Below are 19,477 nucleotides of genomic sequence, written 5' to 3' on the forward strand. Positions count from 1 at the left end.
CGACGCCGCGACGGGATTGGCCCGTGTGCTGCAGCGTCATCGATTTGCCGTGCTGTGGTTGGCTGGTGGACGGAGCGTCATCGCAAGCCTGCCCGGGAGCCGCACTGCCATTGGCTGACTCCCGGGTGTGTCCAAAGGCTCGTCCCCAACGCCGCGACCGGATTGGTTCCCGTCCTCGGGACCTCTGGAGGGCCGTGTGAACGCCGCTGAAGCCGGAGAAGGACTGACCCGACCCCGCCGAGGGATTCCGGGTGAGCGATCCCTGTCCCTGGCCTGAGTCCCCGCGCGGAGGCACTGCGTCAGCTCCCCGCTGCTCCCCGAAGACCAGAGAGCGGGCGGAGGGCTGCCGGGACCGGCCGGGACCAAGGGGAAGCTTACCTTGTCGGCGCGAAGGCGCAAGGATCACGGTGGGGCGCGCTGAGAGCGCCTGGAGCTGAGGTCAAGATCGATTTCACCGGCACGGTGCACCCAGAGCTAGTGGTGAGCCGCGCTCGCGTAGTGTGGACCAAATAGAGTGAGGGGCTGATTTTAACAGTTAAACTACACGCTGGCATTGCTTGATTTTGCTCATTTTTATAGAGCTGATGTGAGATGAGTTCAAGGTATTATTTCTAATACTGAGACAAGAGACTTGAAACTATCTTTTATTAAGAGACTTCCTACATACATGCAACCATTAAGATTAAGTGCGACCTTTACCTGAAGAAGTGATTATCGTGTATTACTGCTTTTTACTGCCTGCAACTAGATAAAGTTATATTTTTATAAAAGATACTTACCTGCGTGGTCTCAGTTTGTGGTGGATTGGGGATTACTGTGGTGTTAAGTGCAATTATTATACACATTGCCTTGAGGATAAGCCTGCCTGCTCGCGCCAAGCTACCTAGAGGGAGAGCGGAGGTTGTCTACTATGTGTATTCCTTCACCCTGACTAGAAGCAAGGGTCCCTACTTGATCTAAGGTACTTACCTCTGCCAACTAGAGACCCCCAGATCTAACATTGGTGGCAGCGGTGGGATTTTGAACTAATAATTGCACTTGACCTACAGTGATTTCTTGTACATCACTAGTCTAGTTTAGCAGCACAGGTTGCGCAAGATTCTTTCTTTTTGGTGAAACCTTTTAGTTGAAAAGGTTAGAAAGCATCATGTCTCAGAAAGCGCCAATCGTGAGTGTAGAAGTGGAAGTGGAATTTGAAATCCAGGAGTTGTTCATCTATAACAAGGAGCAACTGAGAAAATCTGCAAACAGCTTGAATGCCCAGTAAGGGGCAGCGCAAACAAGGAAGAGCTAAAGAAAGCTCTGAGGGCCTGGTGGGAGGCCAAACATGGTGATCCAGAAGCTGCTACTGGAGAGGAAGGCACACAGGAGAATGCTTTTTTGTCCAGTGAGTTGCCAGTGAGGAAGGCAGTGTCTAGGACTGGCAGCAACCACTCCAGTAGGATTATTTCTCCAGAGGAGGTGGAGGAGAATCAGAGAGCTAGGGCCCATGAGATTGAGCTTTTTAAGCTCAAAGCACAAGCAGATGAGAGGAGACTGCGCCTTGAAACTGAGAAAGAGGCGCAGGAGAGAAGAAATACTCTCGCTTTGGAGGAGAAGAAATTCCAATTGGCTCATGAGTTGAGCATGAGGGAACTGGAAATTAAAGACAAAAAGGAGGAGTCCAGTTCTAATGGTGGCAGCGCACAACCAGTACAGGCGGGTAAGGTATACATACCAAAGGATCTGGTACAGAATTATCAGAGGGGTGATGATATTTATGCGTGGTTCAGAGCGTATGAACTTGCCTTAACGATGAATGAAGTGCCTAAGAAGAATTGGGGGGCAGGATTGTAGAAGCATTTTGAGGCCTCTGGGAGGGATGTTTTGGCACCCTTAGAAGCAGCAGGTACTTTATCCTACCCCGCTATGAAGGAGGCTTTGTGCCTCAGGTATGGGCTCACTTCAGAACAGTACCGCCAGAAGTTTAGGAACTTCAAGAAGCTTGATTCAAGTACTTGGGTGGAGTGTGTGAGTATGTACACGCGTGCACTGGAAGGTTGGATAAAGGGCAGCAAAGTTACTGATTATGTGGGGTTGTGTCACTTGATTAGTTGGGAGCACTTAAATAGTTTATGTGTTCCAGAGCTGCACCAGCATCTTTTAGATAGCAAGTTAACTGATCCCAGTGAGCTTGCTAAAGAGGCGGACCGCTGGACTAGCACCAGGGTCCACAAGGGGGTGGTAAGTACCCCAGCCAAAGGTGGACAGGGTCCCCCGCAGAAGAGTGGGGGGGACACGGGTAATCAGAAGGAGTCTTCTAAAGGGCCCCAAAATGGTTCCCAGGAGAAGGTCTCTCAACCCCCCAAGCCTAAGAAGTCCTGGCCCCATAAGGGCACGCAGGACAAAAGGGCCCCGCCTACTTGCTATGCCTGTAGGGAGGTGGGGCACATTGCCCCCAAATGTCCAAAGAAGAACTCAGCACCCACTGGTGCTCCCACTCCAGCGTTAGCCAGTGTAGCTTTGGGAGGGGATTTGATTTCTAGTGGGGAGGAGGGGTTAGCATTGATGACCCTTGTCTCTCTAGGAGACCAAGAGATGGCCCAGGAAACCTTGCTGCCCCAAAACACTAAGAAATACGGGCAGAAGGTGACCATCAATGGAAAAGAGATAGAAGCTCTGAGAGACACAGGGGCCAGCGTGACATCTGTCAGGTGTCGGTGGGTGTCTGAAGAGCAAATTGTTCCCAAGGTACTCCGGCCTGTGGTGGCATCTGACTGTTCAGTGCGCTACTGCAAGTTGGCAAATGTTTCATTTGAATGGGGAGGAGTCTCCGGTATTTTGGAAATTGTTGTAAGTGATGCCTTGCCTGTAGATTGTCTATTAGGTAATGACCTGGAGAGCTCCCCATGGAAAGAGGTGGAGCACAGGACTCACTTGGAGATGTTGGGTTTGCCTGCGTGGATCTGTGTGTCCACCAGTGCAATGACAGCCAGAGAGGGCGGTCTAGCAGAATTGGAGCCTGGAACAATGGCCCAGGAACCTGCCAAGAGAGGAAGGGGTAGAGGGCGCGGGAAACCAGCCCCCACTGTTCCCACAGTCCAGGAGGAAGCAGACCCTTAGCGGGATGCCCTGGAACCTACAGGGGAGCAGGTGGCCGAACTGGGGGAATTGCCTGAGCTGTCCCAGTGGCAGCAAGAGGGTGGTCCCTCCAGGGAGGAATTCTGCCAGGCTCAGAAGGAGTGCCCTTCTCTCATTGGTGTGCGGCAGCAGGCTGCAGACCAGGCAGCAGGCCTGGGGTCCAGGGAGCATTTGATTTACTGGGAGGATGACTTACTTTATAGTGAGCCTAAGTTCGCTGAGCCCGGTGCAGCCCGTGTGCTGATAGTACCCGAGCGCTTCAGGAACTTCCTACTGGGTCTGGCTCATGACGTGCCTCTCGCAGGACATTTGGGGCAAGACAAGACCTATCACAGGCTTGTCACCCATTTCTACTGGCCCCAGATGAAGAAACACGTCTCTGCCTTTTGTAAATCTTGCCAAACTTGTCAGGCCAGTGGCAAGAGCGGAGGGAAGTGCGTGGCACCCCTCCAACCCTTTCCTGTGGTGAGCACCCCTTTTGAGCGGGTGGGCATTGACATCGTGGGGCCCCTGGACCCCAAGACAGCCCTAGGCAACAGGTTTATCCTGGTCTTGGTGGACCATGCCACTCGGTACCCGGAAGCCGTCCCGCTCAGGACAGTCACAGCCCCAGTGGTGAGCCGTGCCCTGATGGGGATCTTTTCCCGTGTGGGGTTCCCCAGGGAGGTGGTCTCAGACAGGGGGATAAACTTCATTTCTAGGTATATGAAGTCCCTGTGGGATGAGTGTGGGGTGACATACAAATTCACCACTCCTTATCACCCTCAAGGAAATGGGTTGGTTGAAAGATTCAACCGCACATTGAAGGGCATGATTATGGGCCTGGAAGAGCCCATGAGGCGGAAATGGGACGTCTTGTTACCATGCCTGTTGTTTGCCTACAGGGAGGTGCCTCAGAAATCCTTAGGGTTCAGTCCCTTTGAGTTGCTGTATGGCCACCCTGTCAGAGGGCCTCTCACTCTGGTGAAGGAGAAGTGGGAGAAATCCCGTGGGAAAACCCCTCAGGATGTGTTCAGCTATGTGCTGGCCATTCGCAACCAGACCAAGCGCTTCAGGAAGCTCGCTCAAGAGAACCTGGAGGCTAGCCAGGAGGAAATGAAGAGATGGTATGACCAGAACACTTCTCTGGTTGAATTCCACCCTGGTCAGAAAGTGTGGGTGATGGCGCCAGTGGAGCCTTGTGCGCTCCGTGACAAGTGGTCTGGGCCATATGAGGTGGTGGAGCGCAAGAGCGAGATTACCTATTTGGTTAACCTGAAGACTCCCAGGCAGCCCCTGAGAGTGCTACATGTGAACCGCCTCAAACCCCACTTTGAGAGGTCTGAAGTGACTATGCTCCTGGCTACAGATGCTGGAGGGGAGGAGGATAGTGATCCTCTCCCTGACCTCCTGGTAGTCAAGGAGCAAGATGGGTCAGTGGATGGTGTGGTCCTCTCCCCCACCCTGACCCCAGAGCAGCAGAAGGACTGTCGCCAAGTCTTGGGTCAGTTCGCCCCCCTGTTCTCCCTGACCCCAGGTGTCACCAAGTGGTGCGTCTACGATGTGGACACTGGAGACAGTCTGCCTGTGAAACAGAAGTTTTACAGAGTGGCTGACAAGGTCAGAGCCAGCATCAAGGAAGAAGTTTCCAAGATGTTGGCGCTAGGGGTTATTGCGCCCTCCAGCAGCCCCTGGGCTAGCCCAGTGGTCTTAGTGTCTAAGAAAGCTGCTACCCCCGGTGGCACCCCAGAACTTCGGTTCTGCGTGGACTACCGTGGGCTCAATGCGGTCACCAAGACTGACGCGCACCCCATCCCCAGAGCTTATGAGCTGGTGGATCGGTTGGGAGCTGCCCAGTACCTGAGCACTTTTGATTTGACTTCAGGGTACTGGCAGATTGCCTTAACTGAGGGGGCAAAGGAGAGGTCAGCATTTTCAACGCCAGAGGGGCACTTCCAGTTCCGTGTCATGCCCTTTGGGTTGAAAAATGCCCCCGCCACATTTCAGAGATTGGTCAACCAGGTGCTGGCGGGGCTGGAGCAATTCAGCGCAGCCTACCTGGATGACATTGCTGTGTTCAGCTCCACTTGGGAGGAACACCTGCAACACCTCACTGAAGTGTTGAAGGCTCTGCAGAAGGCAGGCCTCACTAGCAAGGCCAGTAAATGCCAGATAGGGCAGGGATCTGTGGTGTACTTGGGCCACCAGGTAGGGAGCGGCCAGGTGGCGCCCCTACAGGCAAAGATTGATACCATTCTGGCTTGGGAGCCCCCCAAGACTCAGACTGAGGTGAGAGCCTTTCTAGGTCTCACCGGGTATTACAGACGGTTTGTCAAAGGTTATGGCACCATTGTGGCCCCTTTGACAGAGCTGACATCTAGAAATCAGCCCAGGAAAGTGAATTGGACTGAGGCCTGTCAAACTGCTTTTGACACCCTCAAAGCTGCCATGTGCACAGCACCGGTGCTTAAGGCACCTGACTTTTCCAGTGAGTTCATTGTGCAAACTGACGCTTCAGAGCACGGCGTGGGAGCAGTACTCTCACAGATCAATGATGAGGGCGGAGACCAACCAGTGGCTTTCATTAGCCGGAGGCTAATCCCCAGGGAACAGAAATGGAGGGCCATTGAAAGAGAAGCTTTCGCTGTGGTCTGGGCTCGGAAGAAGCTGAGGCCCTACCTGTTTGGGACTCACTTCCGTGTTCAGACCGACCACAGGCCCCTCAGATGGTTAATGCAGATGAGGGGTGAGAATCCAAAACTGTTGAGGTGGTCCATTTCCCTACAGGGGATGGACTTTACGGTGGAGCACCGCCCTGGTACAGAGCACGCCAATGCTGATGGTCTGTCCAGATTCTTCCGCCTTAGTGATGAGGACTCCCAAGAGGTTGGGTAGTTCTCCCCACTTTCAGCTGGAGGGGACACGTGTTAGACCTGACACCTTTGGCGTGGTTTTTCCCCCATCTTTTTGCCTCTGACTCATGTATTTTTGATGCTGTGCTGGATTTCGTTTTTGCTGGTTTAGATGTTTTGGACACTCTGCCACTGCTGATCAGTGCCAGAGTGTAAGTGCTCCCTCTGTAAATTGTCATATTGATTGAATATACCTGATTGGCATATTTGTATCACCATGAAGTCCCTAGTAAAGTGCACTGTGTGTGCCAGGGCTGGTGATGACAGATGCTACTAGTGGGCCTGCAGCGCAGATTGCGCCAACCACATGAGTAGCCCTAAAATAGTGACTCAGGCCTGCCAGCGCAGGGCCTTTGAGCAGTCAGTGACTGCCATGTCCGCCTGGCCAGTGTCCCCACTGGCTGGGCCAAACCCTTCCCTGTCTGTGCACATCAGTCACCCCTATGGAAGGCTCAAGGTACCCCCTTGGGCAGGGTGCAGGGTAGGGGGCAGGTAGAGCATGTACTAGTCCAGGTCACATGCTCTGGTAGTGGGCAGCAGCCATTTTGTGCGCTCACTGCTGTAAGGCTATCTTGCTCCATAGAATAACATGGGGGAGGCGGGTCCCAATGGATCCCAGCCTATCTTCTCATAGGAACAAGATGGGACATAAGTGAAAGATATCCCTGAACTCAGAATTTAATAACACATCTTTTAGTGAAGGTTGTTTTTAAATCCTGTGTTTGAGAATAGCACTTTTAGAAAGTGGCTGTTCTCTTGTCTAAACCTTTCTGTGTGCCTGGGCCTGTTTGTGGATGCCTGTCTGCTCTGAGGGTGACAGGGGCTGCAGAGCCCCCGGAGGGAGGGGGTCGGAGTCAACCCGTGGATGAAAGGCAGCATCTGCTGCCAGGGAGGCGGGAGGAGATAGCGCCTGATAGTGAAGGGCTGTGCCTGCCTGACCACCATGCTGGCTCCCCCTCCTGCCGGCCAACTGTCACCTCTGACCCTGATGCTGACAGGATAAGGAAACCAGAAACACCCAGCGCTCCAGCAACCCCCAGAACTGGTTTAGACCGGGCTCAGGGCCCACTTGCACAAAGACTTCAAAGGACTTCAAATACTTTTAGGGGTATAAGAGAAGGACCCCTGACTACAGAAGATTAGATTCTAAGATTCTACAATCAAGAAGGAATCTCTGCTGGAAGAAGGACTGCTGGAGAACAAGAGGAAGATTGCCTTGCTGTGTGCTCTAAGGGCTGACCTGTTCTGCTGTTGCAACTGAAAGTTGAGGAGGAGAAAGGGACTTTGCTGTGTGCTGTGACCCTGCCTGCTTGAAACTGCCAAGACTTTGCTGTGTGCTGTGTCTGCAACTTGAATCTCCAAGGGCCTGAGAAGAGCTGGCCTCCTGTTGGGAACCCAGGGTTAAAGGTTCCTAAAGCTTTGCCAAAAGCAGCTGCAAGATCGGGCTGTTGTGGCCTGGAACGCGTGGTACTCGACTGCGGAGGGTGAGGAAGGGATCGGTGTGCTCATCGGCACATTCCCAGCGAGGGTCGGGGGTTTGTTGTGCCTCCCCTCGTGAAATCTGCTCCAAAGTGGTTGAGAGGCGGAGAGGGCGGTCTATTCGTGACCTGCGCCCTCAAACACCCTTTGCAGCCGGTTCACCGCCGCTGCCCGGGGCCAGGATAATCCCTAGAAGTTGCCGCTCGTGAACGGGAGCTGCAGCGGCGAAGATCGGAGCCGCCGCGCTCTCATTGGCTGAAGGAGCCGAGCCCCCTCACCGACGCCGCAACGGGATTGGCCCGTGTGCTGCAGCGTCATCGATTTGCCGTGCTGTGGTTGGCTGGTGGACGGAGCGTCATCGCAAGCCTGCCCGGGAGCCGCACTGCCAAAGGCTCGTCCCCAATGCCGTGACCGGATTGGTCCCCGTCCTCGGGACCTCTGGAGGGCCGTGTGAACGCCGCCGAAGCCGGAGAAGGACTGACCCGACCCCGCCGAGGGATTCCGGGTGAGCGATCCCTGTCCCTGGCCTGAGTCCCCGCGCGGAGGCGCCGCGTCAGCTCCCCGTTGCTCCCCGAAGACCAGAGAGCGGGCGGAGGGCTGCCGGGACCGGCCGGGACCAAGGGGAAGCTTACCTTGTCGGCGCGAAGGCGCAAGGATCACGGTGGGGCGCGCTGAGAGCGCCTGGAGCTGAGGTCAAGATCGATTTCACCGGCACGGTGCACCCAGAGCTAGTGGTGAGCCGCGCTCGCGTAGTGTAGACCAAATAGAGTGAGGGGCTGATATTAACAGTTAAACTACACGCTGGCATTGCTTGATTTTGCTCATTTTTATAGAGCTGATGTGAGATGAGTTCAAGGTATTATTTCTAATACTGAGACAAGAGACTTGAGACTATCTTTTATTAAGAGACTTCCTACATACATGCAACCATTAAGATTAAGTGCGACCTTTACCTGAAGAAGTGATTATCGTGTATTACTGCTTTTTACTGCCTGCAACTAGATAAAGTTATATTTTTATAAAAGATACTTACCTGCGTGGTCTCAGTTTGTGGTGGATTGGGGATTACTGTGGTGTTAAGTGCAATTATTATACACATTGCCTTGGGGATAAGCCTGCCTGCTCGCTCCAAGCTACCTAGAGGGAGAGCGGAGGTTGTCTACTATGTGTATTCCTTCACCCTGACTAGAAGCAAGGGTCCCTACTTGGTCTAAGGTACTTACCTCTGCCAACTAGAGACCCCCAGATCTAACAGTCTTCATCCCAGTTAAGGGATAAAGTCCTTCACTGGTTGCCGTCCAAGTCTATTTTCCTGGTCTTCAAAGCTGACCACATTTTGTTAAAATGCATGGCTGGGTGGATTAGTCCATCTAACAAAACCTTTGAGGGGGATTGTATTATTCTCAACTTCAAGCATCCCAAGACTGTGGGCGAGAACTTCCATAGGTCATCGTCTCACTTTTAAAATCAGCTAATACTATGCTTCTCCCCCTGGGCTATTTCTATCGCCACATGATTCAAGTACCTTATGGGCCTGACCGTCCTTCTTCTGATCTTTGCAACACTGTATGAGCGCATAATTGTTTTTATCTGGTTTTAATCTAAATGATGCACTGTATTTTGTATTTTCTCCTCTTTGATGGCCTAACGTGATTGTGCCGAATAAAGATTTCTGAATTGATTGATTTCATTTTTTGACATTGGGGGTTTAAATTGCTTTCCCTTGAGTGGGCTGGATCAAATTTGTCTGTATTTAAGGAAGAATTTAACCTTTGTTAAATGTATTGATAGTGCAGGAAAAGTACAAAAGTAGAAAATTAAATTTGACGTCTACACCTTATTATTTGCATGTGATTAGCAAAGTCCTAAAAGAATGGCCAATCAAATGTTTTAGTTTCTATTGAAATGCAAATTGTAGAACTGACTTGCAGTAAGTTTGACCCTTTGTATCTTTTTTTTAGCCTTAAAGTTTGCTTCTAATTATGTAGCCAATGTGTACCTATATTCATCACTAAAGAAATCATGTGAAAGTCCATTAGTCACTTCATTGGTTTATACTCTACAGTTTGGTTAAATAAATTAACTCACACTTTGCCTGTGAATGGCTGTCCCCAATAAATCGCTACGAACAAAAGTAAACAATCCCTTTGAGCCAAATGTAATATAGCAATGTTTGTCAAATTTTGTTTGGCGGATATGCATTAGTACTGACTGAGTCATTTTTCTCAACTTGATGGACATTCACATGCTATTGCATCAAGTGGGCGTCATGTTCAGGCCTCTTGAGAAGATATTCCATTCTTTATTTCTTTGTTTCTATCTATCTCTCCATCCCATCTCCCTCTGCATTCCTATCCTTGCCCTCACACTCTCCATCCACCCATCCTCATTCTACTGCTCTCTCAATATCTCTATCCATCACCCCCTACGGCTCCCCTCTCCTTATCTATCTCTCTCTTTCTCTCCCTCTCTCTCTCTCCCGCTCTCTCTCTTTCTCTCTCAGACATTGAAGTCTTTGTGGATAATTTACACAACAATTTTGCAATGAGACCCACATTCATCGTCATTGGATCATTTGTTAATAATTCAAAGGACTACTTAGAAGGAGTTTTACTTGCAATTCAACCCCTACTGCCTTGGAAGCAATAATCTGGATTGGCAAAAGCGCTTGGACATTCTGGATCGAAGTGAGCAGAAGCATACCCTCCGATTGTATTTGGAAACAAAAGGATTTATATAGAAATGAGCATCCTTGCCTTGGGCCGACACTGTGATCAGGCTGCCATTGTTTGTATTCCACAGATAGCTGTGTCACCATATGGATGTAATAACAAACACATTTGTATCACGTACGTGAGTGCCTTGCACATAATGCCAAAGCAGTGTGATAGTGTTCTCATGATGTTCTTTTGTCAGCAAGGTTGGTGGCTCTTAGAAACTAACCCAGGTGTCAGAAATGCAAATGTGTCTCAAAAGCCAATGTGATAAAGGGAAGGCAACTTTAGGAATAGAACTGTTTCCTACCGGGCCTAACTTGGGCACTTGACACCTACTCCTCGTACATAGTTCAGCCAAGAAGCTATCTAAAGAAAACTAATCCAACCTCTAAACAATACATCAGCATATTTTAAAAGAAAAATGCTAAAAGTGCATAGGCTAAAATTGTTTGGACGTGGTTACCGAGGACCTATTAAAAAGTCTCATAAGTACAGGTCATCAGATAGAAAGGACAAGTGCTTCTGTACCTGAGACAGTGTAGAGGTTTTTAGGCAATCAAGGCTTATCTTCCTAACCTTGCACGTTGTTCCACCCCCAAATGTTCACTGTGCACTTATCGCATGTAAGGCCTGTTTGCTGTAAATCCCTTGATGTTACCTAGGAATATATCCTAACACTTTTTAGTGTCTAGTGCCACACTAACCATCCTTTCCAATTAGCATCTGATGAGTTATGTCTACTCTTATGCAGCATAGTATCAATTGTGTTTTCATCATATAGTGTTAACCGCTGCCAATTGTCAAATCGTGTAAGAGTGGGAACACTTGGTGTGTTCAAATCTTTTATCTTGGAGTTAAGTAGGGTCGGAGACTTGATTGTAGTTGAAGCGTAGGTTTATTGAAGGAAAGCAAAACACCCACAACCAGAGCCGTTCAGTCGTGAAGAAGCCAACGTCCAGAATGACGTTCAGAGGAGTCTTCACGACTGAAGGGCAACACTCTAGAACTAGACATAGAACGAGTCTCGTGGATGCAACCACGAGACTCTTGTAATACAGAAGACTATTATTGCATCAATAATTATATAACATCTTCCCCTCTTTGAAGGGTAACAAACGAAACTGAAAATTTGCAAATACAAATTTACTCCAAAACATAGTCTCTCAATCTGAAGGACAATTGCTTTTAACGTGAAGCTCTTTTAGTTTCCACTTCGGGAGACTCTTCCAAAACTGTATCTGAGGTTAATGACAAATAGTCTGAGACAACAAATTGTGAAGCTACAGATATTTCGGGAGACTCTTCCAAAGGTAATGACAAATGGTCAGAGACAGCGGATTGTGATACCACAGATGTTTCCAAATCTGGATTAGAAGAGGGTTGCTCATAAGCTAAATCAAACCAATCACAATATTCAGACTCTGAAGAAGCATGTTCTGTGATAACATGGGCCTGAAGTGGGGAGATCTTAACAAGAACCCGCTTGTTCCACCATCCTTTGTTATCAAGAAGGGCAGAACCTTTACTGACGTGTAACTAAATTTGGAGAAGAGAACTTGGATTGCCCTTTCATAACTCTTTTAGGATTTTTAATGAGCACCCAATCCCCTTTTTGTAAGGGCTGATCAAAGGAATGTTTACCTTCGTCAAAACGTGATTTCATAGAATGTTGTTTAGCTTTCACATGTTCCTGAATAGAGTAAGAGTTAACAGACAAATGACAATTCCCATGTAACCAACTAGGATTGAGAAGTGAATGCACTTTCCTTTTCCTAAGCAAAGTAAATGGCGCAACGCCAGTTGTGGAGTGTAGAGTGGTATTGTATGCCCACACTTTGTCATGTACAAAAGACAAAGGGTCTAGCCTGGAGGAGATTGCAGTTTGTATACCCTCCTTGATTATACGATTACTCCTCTCAACTAATCCCTTCGAAGAGGGTGAATACAATGCAACCTTGTAATGAGAAATGTCATGTCTTTTAAGAAAAGAGCACATTTTTTGAGAAACAAAATGTGTCCCATTGTCAGTAACAATGGTTTCGGGAAAAACTTCAACATCAAACACAGATTGTAGAAATTTTACAGCATTTTCAGTTGACGCGGAATTGCAAAAAGAGTAATGCAACCATTTGGTATAGTAATCAACTAAAACAATCAGATATTTGTTTTCAGTTGGTAAAACATCATAAGGGCCAGAAAAATCCAAACCTACTTTGTCCCATGGACCTGCCGGAAGAGGTACAGGACATAAAGGAGTGGAAAGGGTTTTCCAATGTTTGTCAGAGAGGAGACATTGTGTACAATTATCGATCATTTTCCTAATATGTGAATCCATGGAGGGCCACCAGTAAAATTGTTTGATGCGTTGACAAGTTTTTACAACACCAAGGTGTCCTTGATGAGCAGAACAAATGATAAGATCTCGCAAAGACTCGCAAAGACTAAGGTGGAACAAATAAATCATTGCGCATAATCATGTCGTTAACTAAAGAAAGTTCTTCAGACACATTTGCAAAAGCTTTTAAGTCAGAAGACAGAGTGCTACGGTCTGGCCTCAGAAATGGGTTGACATTCTGCAATGGCATCGATTGTAGCGACAACACACTCAACGTCATCATCAACAACAGAATTATCATTTAAAGACATTCTTGATAGGCAATCTGCCCTGAAATGTTTGCCCCCAGAAATGTGTTTGATGACGAAATGAAATTCATGAAGTTTTGAAAGAAGACGAACAAGTCTTGCAGAAGCCCTGTTAGAAGTACTGTCAGAAAGCATGTGCATAAGAGGCTTGTGATCAGTGTAAATCTCAAACTCACAACCCCAAATGTAAGATTTAAATTTTTGTATAGGCCAAACACAAGCCAAGGCTTCTCTTTCTATTGTACTGTATCTAGTTTCGGCTGAAAGAAGTGTTCTGGATGCAAAGGCAACCGTTTGTTCTTTGCCTTCCACCCATTGTCCCAAAACAGCCCCCAAACCAGTGAGACAGGCATCAACAGTGATAAAACACTTCGAACCATCCGAAAAAGGATGCAAAGCTGGTGAATCCTCAATAATCTTTTTAACCTGCTCAAAAACGTTTTGTAAATCTTCTGACCAGGAGAACTTCACTCTCTTTCTGAAGAGCGCTCTCAACGGCTCAACAATCTGAGCATAGCCATGCACAAACCTGGCGTAATATTCTGCTAAACCAAGGAATGAGCGAAGGGCATCTCTATCTTTGGAAGGTATGGCATCTCTGATGGCTTTTATTAATGAGAACTTAGGTTTGATGCCATTGGGTGAAAGTGAATGGCCCGAATAATCCAATTCTTGAACCCCAAATTTGCATTTGTCATGCCTGACAGTCATACCTGCTTTTTCTAATACCTGTAAAACCGTGTTAAGAGTATGATTATGTTGAACAATGTCATTAGCATAAATTAAAATATCGTCCTGATAGGCCTGCACCCCAGGAATATTCTGCAATAAGTTATCCATCAGTTTTTGAAAAATGCTAGCTGCCGAAGCTAGACCAAATGGGAGTCTGAGATACTTGAAAGCGCCAAACGGCGTAAAAAAAGTTGTTAATTCTTGAGACTTAAGAGATAAAGGAATTTGGTGATAGGCAGACCTTAGGTCCAGGAGGGAGAAGAATTTAGCCCCACACAGATTAGCCAGTAGATCATTTTAGGTAACGGATGGCAATCAACAATGATATTATTATTCAATGAGCGTAAATCAGCACATAATCTCACCTCACCAGATTTTTTATGAACTAAAACTATGGGGGAGACCCATTCAGATGAATCACAAGGTGCAATGATTCCCTCATCACATACATTTTTCAAAACCTTCTTCAATTCATCTCTTGCACTCAATGAAAGAAAACGAACTTTGTGAATAACAGGTTGAGCATTGGGTTTAAGCCGAATTTCATGCTTGAAATCCAAAACTGTACCAACCTTATCCTTAAAGAGGTTTGGAAAGGAATTAAATAAGTTATCAATTTTATGATTTGGAAAAGACAAATCTGAAACATTGAAGTTTCCAGTTTCATTACTAGTGTAGTAATCATGAGGAATACCACCTAAAGCAATAGGTTGACCAGAACCAGGTCTAAGAATTAAACCCATTCTGGCTTGATCAAACCAACCTAAAATATCTCTGCCCTTAAGAGCAACATAAACTTTCGTGAAGGTGTACCTACCAAGACATGCAATGTTAGAATAAAAGAAACCTAACATGTCAATATCTTTCTCGCCGAATGCTTTAGGATTGACATCAGATTTACAAAGAACAACTTTTTTTCCCCAATTGGAATAAAATGTGAGATCTGATAAAATGGTGATGGGTGAGCCAGAATCAGCTTTGACTTTAAGTGGAACTGTACCAACCACTAACTCACACCAAGAACCCTTAATCCTGGAAAATTCAACAGAATCACATTCAAAAGACAACATGACATCATTAAGTCTGGTTGAGCAAGATTCTAAATTCTCATTAAACTCAAAATTATTAACTCTAGTAAATTTTTTGCGACCCCTACAAACAGATGGAAAGTGTCCAATTTTCTTACATGAAGAACACTTTTCTCCTGATGCAGGGCAACTAGGAGAATTACCAAGATGACTCCTTGAGCCACATCTATAACAAATGATAGGTCTCTTATTTTGTTGTCTGAAAGAATTGTTAACAAGGTCAATGGAGCCAGAAGTAGAGCCCTGATCAATCATATGAATACATGGTTGAAAAATGCTTTCTTGCAAAATTTTAGACGAATTGGTTGCACGTTCAATCCTTTTGGCGATATCTATTGTTTCAGACAAAGAGGGATTTTTACAGCTCAACAAACGTTCCTGAATTTTTTTAGAAAAACAAGCAAAAATGAACTGATCTCTGATAGAGGCGTCTGTACTTGCACCAAAATCACAGGTAGAAGCAAGGATTCTGAGTTGAGCAATATAGTCTTCCACGTTCTCATCTATACTTTGTTTGCGTTTGAAAAAATTGTGACGTTCCAAAACAATACTGGGTTCACATCGTCATATTGCTTGTTGAGTCGTGCAATAGCTTCTTGATAGACATTCCAATTGTCACCAGAGTCACAAAAAGGAGAAGGGATAAGAGTAAGATTCTCAAAAACTTGTTGGGCCGCAACCCCTAGGCAACCATAAAGAATATCAATCTTGCGAGGAGGATCATATTTAGTAGCATCAATGGCCACCAAATAGTTCTCAAAACCTTTGAGCCAGTTGCGCCAAATGAGAGGAGGCTTGCTCGGAGTTTGCAAAAATTGAGCTGCTGTCTGAAACTGCTGTGAAGAAGCCAAGGTAAATGCAACTTAAAAAGAAGAATTGTGCTAGTGAAAACTTCTTCAAAAACTTTGAAAGAAAGAAAAATAACTGTTTGATTGAAATAGTGTGTAAAACACTGTAATATGAGATGCAAAATGTTGACAGCGTAGACAAATAAAAATATATTTTAGAGTAACGCTGAAAAATGAAATTGAAAAGTGTGCCTGTCACTGTAAGCATTGACAAACGAACTGGCAGGCAGATTTGTGAATTGGCGTGCCTATGGCTCTGATGAAAAAGTGTGCCTGTCACTGTGAACGTTGACAGACAACATGTGGTAACTAATTCATGGCTTAGCGTACCTATCACTGTGTTGACAATGAAAACTTGCAAGAAAGTAGCAAGAATGAGGTTTGAAACAGTTCTTACGCGTTGAGGAAAAGTGACAGGCAAGTCAGAAATAAAGCGTGCCTGTCGCTGAAGAAAAGCTTTGCATTTATAAATGCTTTGCTGTGGCGTAAGCAAACATGATAGGCAGGTAGAAAGTAAAGCGTGCCTATCGCTGAATGATCATGAACGAAGGCTCCTCTTTAATATGGCCGACCAACGCCGTTGTCAGGGTTACAGCCGTGCGTAACTTTTGACAGGCGGTGGCCTTGAATTGCTTGCGCTGTGACGTAGTGAAGAAGAACGTTGTTTGCGCGTGAACACGTTCGAAGAGCGCGAGTGCACAGTGGAGCGCGAGACACAGTCAAACTGCCACAACATCAGCTCTCGAAAACTGCAGAAAATACGACCTGAATATGAGGACGAAACCAAGGCTGATGAGATGAGCCGAAGGCAGGATGAGTGAAGATGAAGGAAACAAGCAGCAAAGGTCCTGGTAAGATCTTCAGATCCGGCCGATTTTGTGAAACTGCTTGGCTCTTTGGCGGTGGGTCGGAGACTTGATTGTAGTTGAAGCGTAGATTTATTGAAGGAAAGCAAAACACCCACAACCAGAGACGTTCAGTCGTCAAGAAGCCAACGTCCAGAATGACGTTCAGAGGAATCTTCACGAATGAAGGGCAACACTCTAGAACTAGACATAGAACGAGTCTCGTGGATGCAACCACGAGACTCTTGGAATACAGAAGACAAATATTGCATCAATAATTATATAACACTTGGCCAAGCAAAGATGTGTCTGTAGCGCAGTTTTGTTCAGGAAAATAAAATGTTGCGGTATTAAATAGGCTCTGAATAAAGCCTCAGCTCCCTTACCCTGCCAATCTTTAGTCCCCCAGATAGATTTTACATCTACTCTATCCCTCCAAAAGTCAAAAACATCTACAGAGAGTTGGGAAAGAAAAGAAGCAGCATAAATTAGCTTAGTGTCAGTTAACATATATTTCTTTGTAGGTGACAGTGCAAGCCTATAATAAAATGAGGCTGGGTCAGATGTGTCATAAGCAAAAAACTTCTTTGAACTACCCCATGGTGATGTAGGGCATTTTTCCCATTGTGTAAAGTTAATTACTTCACAAGGTTTACTAGCCTTGTGTAGTAAATGATGACCGTAATGTTGAAAACAGAACATATCATCAAAAGTAACTGTACTGTCATAAAACTCATCCGATGAAAACACAGTGGAATGTTCTAGATAGTCTAACAGTTCATATAGTGTATCAATGTCCCAATCATCAGAAATAGTACTGGGGGTTATAATATTATTCAAATAAATGTTAAACAAATGCAGAATTTGCAAGAACCCAGTGAGACTGTTCACATCAAACGATACCCTGTCAAATACAATCCCATCCAGAACTGGAACAGCTGGAATGTTCACCAGAGATACGTCTATTTGCTCACGGTGTGATTATGCATGTGGCTTCCGAACCAAGTTTATAGTGTGTACTGCAGAGCGTGCTGGGACAAAATATCCATTCAGAAGAAGAAAGAACACAGTGACAAAACTAATCAAAAGGACTAGGAAAGTAATGCAATTGTAATCCAAAGGTCTAACCATGGAGAAACAAAGTATGTTCTTTTCAGCCAAAGATAAAAGACAAACACCTTTAGTTTGAAAGGCAGGGATGGCGGAGGCAGAAGAACCTCTGATGCCACAGAGGAGAAGCCATCAACGTCGATAAAGTATCAAGATACCTGCTGGTCTATCTTGGGCAGCTCAGCAGGCTGGTTCGAATTCGATGAAGAGTTGATCTGTGGTACATTACCTAGACATAGACCATGTTCTTTTCAGGATTCCAAATTGAAATCTGTGTTTCTGTACTTGTTGACTGCACAGTCTTTTTGATCAGGTAGAAGGCATACTTCATTGTTTATAGTTGCCTATAGTTGAAGAGAACATAATTAATTTGTAATTAAAGCCTTCATCTGAACCTCCTGAATGGTATCAAAAGGAAATTGACAGCTAACCAGGAGTCCACGCTGCGTACTATTAAAGAATCAGCCACATGATGTGGATTGATCAGCTCAATAAAGACAGACCGTTGGCCTTGGCATCCAGCAAGGGGCAGGAAAAGTACAGTTCATGTACCTTCAACAGCCAGGACAGGCAGGCACTCTAAGATGGCCCAAACTCTTTCTTGTCCACAACCTTTACTCAGACCAGTTCCCCGATATTTGGGATCCAGACAGTTCTTGCTGGAACAACCTTCACTACACCAGTGCGTTTTAATTGGATGTTGCTTTGTTGGTACCGGAAATCATACTATTCCTGTAAAATAGCAAACGTTTGTTGATATCAAACGGTGTTTCTGCTGCCACTGTGCTGGCATTATTGAAGTCTGGGACCCACATCTTCACTCCAAACAGGATCTCATAAGGAATCCAACGGCCCATGGACTTTCTAGGCATATTGTTCAAAGCCCTCTGGGCCACATTTATGGTATGGTATGGAGACGAGAATTGCAGGGTCACACCCATACTTCCTATAACCTCTTTGTAAGCCTGAGAGCTAAATGCCAGACCCTGATCAGAATGTAGTGTGCCAACTGCGTATGTCCCAATAAAGATTCACAGATCCTTTATAACAGTTTGGGCATCAGCTGATCGCTGTGGCCATACCCACAGAAATCAAGAGCAGGAATCCACTGCTACCAAGATGTACTTGTAAGCCCACTCTGATGTAAGGGGTCCGCAATGGTTCTAATAAACACAAGACAGAGGCTTGTTTGAAGTCAAAAGAGGTGTCTGGGGTGGACGTGCCATGGTGGAACCCTTCATCTGCTGACCGATGTAACCTCTCAGGACAAAGTCCTTGGTCTGTTTGTAAAGACCCGGCCACCAATAGCATTGCTGCAAAAGAGAAATCATAGCAGCCACCCTTGTGTGTGCAGAAGCCAGACCCACTTGTGCAGCCAGAATAAATCCCAGTCTGCGATCACTGTTTGGTATAATTCTTGTCCTCCACTCCTGGAATTTGAGCACATGGTGTGTCTTGTGCATCTAGCTTGTAGGAGTACTTTAGTGGAAAGCCTTTTGGCAGATGTCTGTCATTGGGTGCAGCATTGACGGTCACCATAATGCCTCTTTCTAGTCTTGTACCTGAATGAGTGATATCAGCAACCATGGCGAACTGTTGCCTTTGCAGCTTCATCGGCCAGTGAATTACCAGCAATGTGAACGTCAACAAGTTGATGACACAATGTATGAATGACATGAGCCTGTGGCAAGCATTATTTCTACTTTGCCACCTGTTCTCAAAGTAACTTGTGCTTGACTGTACAGCCTTTTGAGTCACAGAATCAATACTGGCTCTAATAATGAAGATACTCATTATATCCCTGCACACAATAATACGAATCACACACTTTAAGTGTAGGGAATCCAGCATCCGTATTCTGTAGGGCCAGTACTAGAGCCTTAAGTTCTGCCAGCTGTGCTGTGCAATCACCTAGTGACTGCGTGCAGGTTTTTTCAGGATGGAAGTTTGCATTGTGCACCAATACAGAAGCCCAGGAGATTTGTAATGAGCTAGCAGCGTTGC

Source organism: Lissotriton helveticus, chromosome 1_1 (genome assembly GCF_964261635.1).
Source record: "Lissotriton helveticus chromosome 1_1, aLisHel1.1, whole genome shotgun sequence".
In the NCBI taxonomy this organism is placed as follows: domain Eukaryota; kingdom Metazoa; phylum Chordata; class Amphibia; order Caudata; family Salamandridae; genus Lissotriton; species Lissotriton helveticus.